A 7,500-nucleotide genomic window follows, 5' to 3' on the forward strand; every position below is an offset into this window, starting at 1 on the left:
AGGGGCAAATTTGAGCCTTAATTCATATAGGCTAGCGGTTTTTTGCGTATATTTCAAGATGGCTTCTCATTCTCCACCAAAATTACGCAGACGTTCTTGATTATAATTGAACTACGCATGTCTACAAGAGAACTTACCCGGGCCCAAACATTTTGGCACGGTATTTTTGATACTGTAAAAATGGTAGGGTGTGTAAACAAAGTTTGCCGAGTTCTTTTTAAGCGCCCGTGCCAATTTCACACGAGCCGTGCCGAAAATTTTCTGTAATGTAAACCGGACTTAAATAAACTTCTCACTGGAGTTCAGGACCAAACCCTTTTGTAAAGAACCAATAAATAATGAAGCAAGAATTGGACAAGCTTTCTTTCAAATACTTCTTGACTATCAACAATTAGTAAAATTCTACTAGTATACTAATGCAAATGCTGTAATCTGATTGGCTGAGTCATTGAACACTATCAGCCATTGGTATGCAGTGGCTGGAGGTTGTCTTGGAAATAACGACGTTTTTTTTCGTTTTTCCAAAGTTTTGGAGGAAAATTTGGATGCAAATGGGTAATTAAACTTTTGAGAAGTCTAAACGAACGACAGTTACGGCTTCTTGACTTTCAAAAACGTTGAAATTATTGAAAAATCTGATGCGCTCGCGCGCACAACTTAGATTTAAAATGGCAATTAAATCCGAGCGACCTTTTTCAACAACAATAAAAGCAAGGTGACACATGCTAACACCAACCCGGTGTGGCCAACGCATCACGCATGCGCACAACCATTTTACCCAGTGAATTAGCAGCCATGGACAGCTCTTTCGGCCTCTTGGGCCTCATCAGTTTTTTTTATGTTTAAGGCGAATGGCTGGCCCCCCGGTAGGGTGAGTGCAATGGCCGCAAGACATAACGACGAATCCGTCAAACACAACGGTTCACCTCAAACGGGGGTGCACCAACACGCCAACTTCGCCGGGGAATCGAACCCCGCCCCTACCAACAATTAACAAACGACAAACAGACAAATGAAGAATTGCATCTAGGAGATGCCTCGCCTGACATACACTCCTAAATGACAATTCGACAAAACGACAAAAAAGACTCAAAAACAACTGGACAAATCAAAACAAGCACGACCCAGCACAAGGGCGAAGAGTGACCAATAAAAGGCCACCCGTCAACAGACTCACCCAACGCCAAGACGTTGGTTCACCCCAGAAAAACGGTCAGAGCACGCAAACACAACACAAAACCAGAACTTAAATATGAACAACCAAGGCATCATTTTGTAACGAAGCACCCACACCACGAGCACCCCACTGACGGACAAAATAACGACGACGGCGGTCAGACCGGAAACGATGGAAAAACAAAGGGAGATTAAACCGAACCCGAGACTTCACACGCTCCATAACATCAACAGCCGAGGGACGAACACCCCTAAAACTAAAATAATTCCGAGCCCCTCAAATACAAAACTTGCAGACATTCAACATATCAACAAAAACCCGAGGAACCACAGACAACTCATCAGCCGAGAAACCAAAAAGCGCATGACAAACCAAGATAGAAGGACAAAGAGGAGAAGACAAGAACATAAGAGATTGAAGCCACGACAAAACACTGACAGCCAGAGGACAGTGAAAGAACAAATGTGAAAGAGACTCAACAGGAGCAGAACAAAAACAAGCCGTAGAAAGAGCATACCCCAAACCAGCAAGCCTCTCGGCCGTGTAAAGGACCCCGTGAGAACTTTTCCAACATAAATCAACAACGGGACGATCCAAATCAAAAAAGAAAAGGTGACGCCAAGTGCAAGACCAATAGAGAGAACCAAACAAAGGAAAGAATTTCTCCTCACAATGAGGAGAAACAGCATTTTCAGACTTCGTACACATAGCAGAAACAAAAAATCAATACCGAACCAATAGAACGGAGGCAGAGAATCTGGCGAAAAACAAAGCGGAGCAGAAAAAACGAGATGTGGAGGAGCGGCAAGCCGAGAAGAAAACCGAAAAACCATGAAAGAGACCCGGAGAAGAAACAAAACGACTGAACATGAGGAGCCATAACATTACACTGAAAATCAACAACAGAGAACCCACCCAAACAAGAAGGCTGAACCACAACACGACGAGCGACCAAATCCCGCTTACCGCTCCAGAAAAACTTAAAAAATTAACGTATTTAATTCCACACTGACCCACCGGGGAACATGGATTAGAAAGGCCACGTACCACACACGGGAAAGGGCCAAGGCATTGATAACAAGTGCAACATTTTCACCAATAAAACGGCCAGGAACACCACAAGACTGATCTTTATCGACAACCAAATGAATAACCTTAAGAAGACGAGCAGCAATAGACCGAAAAGCGATTTCGTAATCGACATTCAACAGGGAGATTGGACGCCAGTTTTTGGGATCAAAACGATCCCCTTTCTTAAACGATAAAGTAATGATACCTCGGCGCTGAGAGTGAGACAGAGAGCCTAAACCAAAAGCAGAAATCAAAACACAAACTAAATCAAAACCCAAAACATGCCAAAATTTTAAATAGAATCCCATGGGAAGGCCATCACAACCAGGAGCTTTACCACGGGCCATGCCCTAAGAGCCGCAAAACACTCCTCCTGGCTGAGAAGACCTTCGTGCACCTCACTATCGTCAAAAGGAAGAACCGAAGAAATGTTGGAAAGAAGCTCAGCACGAGCATTGGAGTCACAAGGAGCAGCAGAGAAAAGATCAGAATAGAAAAGAACGAAAAACATCACACAACCCATCCTTATCCGTAACCAAAGTACCATCACTAGCTGTCAGCGCCGAGATATTACGGTCAGTACCGTTTTTCTTTTCGAGCCGGAAGAAGTAAGCAGAGGAGGACTCACCCTCCTCCACCCACCTCGACCGGGCACGAACTTGAGCACCACGAGCAACCTCAACATCCATAGCACGAAGACGAGACAGAGTAGAAAGGTACACAGGAAGAAAAGAAAGACGACCAGAAGCAATATGACTTTTAAAATGAGCAGCAAGACTAGACAAAATATTACGTTCAACTACTTTACATTTACCACGATCTTTACAATAATTAATACTTATACGCTTAATATGGGATTTGCCGCTGTCCCACCACCCAGTGAGAGAAGAAAAAGAAGACAAAAGCATGCGCAGGCTGGGAGGAGCCCCCAACCTGCCCAGAACCAACGAGATCATCCGTGGACGACGGAAGAGCTGCCTTCAACTTCTAAACCATACTTGCTGTCTCCTCCCTTGACACAAGAGGGGCAAGCAACTCCCCCGAAACAACACGCCCAACTTTAATTCTGGACCGTAAAGGTTTAGAGTCCACCAATGAGGCCGAAGCGTCATCACCCGAGTCGACCACATCCTCCGAAACACCCGATGATTGTGGAACGGACAAAACAGACCCTGAAAGGGGAGAGAGAGAGAAGGGGAGGACTCCATTACCTCCTCCTGAGACTCACCGGCCTGACCGGTAGAAGCCCCCAAAACACTGTCGCTGGGAGAGGGATCCAGAACCCTCTCCTCAGCCCCACCCGCCCCACTGACACACATAGACTGGCTACTCAATTCGTCCAGCTCATTGTCCCGGGCATCCATAGCCTCGGGACCAGAAGACACAGGCACACCCGCATCCAAAACTGACATGGAACACTGCGAAAGAACCGCAGGCACAACATTTCCATTATCATTCCTATTATCATTACCATCAGCATTATCATCATTATCACTATCACAATCCGTCTCCAGCCTACCCGGCACATACCACGCCGGCTTTGGACAATGGCGGATAAAATGCCCAGCCTCGTGACAACGTTTACACTTGCCCTTCAGAGGGCAGTCAGCCGCCTTGTGGTTATCATTACAGATGTCACAAACAAGGGGCTGTCCCTTGTACCACACACGACAATTCACCCCATCAATGACTATATTCCTAGGAATGTCGTGCTTGCGCACCATGCGAACAAGGCGAGTACCCGTATACACCCCGGGGACATTCGACCACCGCTGGTGACGAACTTCCTTTATATCTCCAAAAAATTTCAGTGCTTCCCTTAACCCGACCATTATCCCCCTCAAACAGAAACAAATAAACCATGACAAACGTGATAGTAGTCGAGGGAACAACGTCACAGCGGACGTCACCGAAAGAGATAAACCCAGCCTCCTCATAGTTCTTTTTGTTAACAGGGTCAATAAAAGAAATGCGAATGATACCCCCTGGACAGACCTGGATTGAATCCACCAGAGAGTCAGCGATGATGGCGTCAACCCCGGCATGGAAAGTCCCAGCCAGGAAGCCGGACTTAATGATAATAGTGCGCATGTTGCACGGAACCATTATAGAAATATATTTTTAACCCAACCACAAGTACCAATATAATATTTTAAACTTTATATACCACTAATTCACAAAATGTAACTCACTCAAACAGTAAGATGTAATATGACACTAGAAAAATTGATAGATTAACACTCCAGTCACACTAAATAGTCCCCCGTTTACGGAGTAACTAAGGAAATATTCTATTAATAAAGTCACTCGATAAACAAATAAGCAAGTAACAATCCCTTGGACAAAAACGCAAGGGAAGCTAAGCCAATTTAAGTAAGCAAAATATTATAACAGCATTTAATATCACACTAAACAACCGTAATAAATGGAAGGCAACAAAAAACCTCAAGAAATTATCCTAAGGAGTCGCCAAGAAACCAAACAACACACCAAAAAAGTAGAAAACCACATGCAAAACCAAAAAGGACACTTCAGAGATAGGCTATATGAAGTGCCAAAAACGAGGGCTCAAAGAGCCCTGGAAGCGAGAGAAAAAGCAAAAAAAGACTCGGCTTACCCCGGGTTACCGCAGGAAGCGGAGCATTAGTCCCCGGGAGGGTCACCGAAAAAAAAGAAGAAAACCAAAAAAGACGAAGAAAACCACAACAAAGACCTTACCACACTCCAAACATGAAGAAAAAACCCAGGCCACACTCCAAATGGAACGTCTCCCAGCAAGAATGAAGGCTTACTCTGCAGGGTTTGACTTTTTACGGCCAAACCCGCGTTCAGGTTGGGCCTCATCAATATGGCGTAGCTAACATACCAGGCGGGTGTGTTTAGCACCCCTTTAAGTGGCAGCTTCACACGCCATACATGTGGTAAGCTGGGTTGGGAACAGCCAACGTGTGGGAAGGTGGATCACATTAAAAGATCGGTGTGTCACATAAATTAAAAACAATAATAAAAGCAAGGTGACACACGCTAACACCAACCCGGTGTGGCCAACACATCACGCATGCGCATAACCATTTCACCTGGTCAATTAGCAGCCATGGACAGCTGTTTCAGCCTTTTGGGCCTCCTTAGTATGGCGTAGCTAACATACCAGGTGGGTGTGTTTAGCACCCCTTTTATTGTTGATCTTTTTCAGGTGCAAAGTCTAATAATACGTCAAGAAATAATTGGAAACCGTTATTTGAAGTAAATTTTAGTAAGAAGTCCTTGGGCCTCATCAACTATCACCTCATAGAAATCTCGAGCTCATAATCTAATTGTTAATTAGTCAAAAACCACTTGTTTTTTTTACTTGAAGACTGTGCATAGTTGAATACGAATAAACAAAATTATAAATAGCCAGACAACAGGGATCCGACTATACACTCAAGGTGTCCGATTCCTTCTCTGAGTTTGTTAACTCATATCCAACCAGAAAAAGTTACGAGAGTATTTGCCATTTGGTTTCAGTGTTGAACAATTAGTAAAGTATAAGAAATACAGCTCACTTTGATATCCGACGGCGAAAGATGCGAATTGTTGCCGAAGTCCATTAATCGTCGCTTTTAAGATTCCACACATTCATTTTTCAGTGATTGCGCTCTTTAACGATTTGAGTTTTCTTCTTGAGCTCCATAAGGGTATATTCTGTTAAAGATCCAATAAAAAAATCAATCCGCGTTACAACGGGTTCGCTGCCACTGCTTGTACTGTATCCACCGGATAAAATCTACCTCCTGAAACCGACCAAAGATACGCACAGAAGACTCTAGGCACAAAGACAATACTTAGCAGGAGAGTGACAACTTTTCCTTTTGCCGACGCGGAAAAGAAAAATTAAAAACGGAGAAATGCTACTCATGTTCTGCCTGGATTGCCATATATGGCAAACTGGTAATTACCTAACACCAAAACGTGACGTCCTAGTTATATAACCACAAGCCGGATTTACGACAGTTGTCAGAAGTGTCTCAGCCAATCAGTATTCAGTAAATTCCCTACAGGTGATTGCAATATGCCATTTGCATGATGACATCATTTTACTACCGAGTCCAGAATGCTTTGTCAAAATGCTTCTTCTCTCCTGGAAACCCAAAAAAAACCAGTGGTTTCAATTTGCCTGACAATATAGAAGCAACTCAGAGCAGTCTGCTCTTGGTAGTAAATGACGCCATCATGCAAATGGCCTATTTGCTGGCAAGCGTTAGCGAGGCAGTATACTATTCTTGACATTAGCCAAAAAAATCAAAATTTAATGTAAGATCGGAAGCATGCTCAGTCGATTGTGGTGGGTCATGTCTATTATCCGGGGTATTGATACCCGAACTAACGTCACGTACACGTCGTGGAAGGGATTCTTACAGTCACAGCCTTCGAGTCGAGTACTTTTCCAGTGGGTCGTCATTGATCATCATTCAACCGTATATGTTCAGTCTTTGACCACCGAGTCAAATTGTTCTTCAACTTCTTCAACCGTTGAGTGAAGAGAAAATCAATTCCCGAGCTAGACCACGAGCAGTCGTCCTTATTTCCTCAGAGCCACGCACGACGAGTGAAATTATCATTTTATGCAATTTAGTGGTGAAAACGGGGCGTGTCATGGAATCGCGTGCCCAACTGTGTCATTGAAAAATAAGAGACTGTTCCCAGTCTATTCTAGACTGTTCACAGTCCCCTATTTTTCCGTTTGATCGTCGGGATTCGCCATCTTTGTTTTCAAAAGCGAGCGCGAACTGGGGAGAGCGATATAACTACCGAGTGGGTGGGGGGAGTGGAGGGGTTCCTATTTTTCCTGCCAAAACCCCTCCACTCCCCCCACCCACTCGGTAGTTACATCGCTAAGTCTATTCTCAAGCACGTCAATAAATTTAAATTGACATTTGCACAACTACGCTCAGCATTTCTCAAAAGGATACTCTTTTTCTGAAAAGGGGCCAGAAATTTGAGAACAGAAGTTTAAATTCAAAGAAGGAAGTGACATGCCATTGTTTTGAAATTATCCATTTGCTTATAAAATAGTAACGCCTACAACACATACATGTACTAAAGATATGCACACCTTTCTTCGCTTTTTAAACACTTTCACGTACATTTCCGGTGTCCTATTTCTTCAAAAATTTGCAGCTGTTTAAAAAAAAATACCAGTCGCTGCTCCCAGTTTCCACGCCAGTACTCACTTTCTCACTGAAACTCCTTAGTTTACTGTAATAAACCCT

This window comes from Montipora foliosa, unplaced genomic scaffold (genome assembly GCF_036669935.1).
Source record: "Montipora foliosa isolate CH-2021 unplaced genomic scaffold, ASM3666993v2 scaffold_407, whole genome shotgun sequence".
Lineage (NCBI taxonomy): Eukaryota > Metazoa > Cnidaria > Anthozoa > Scleractinia > Acroporidae > Montipora > Montipora foliosa.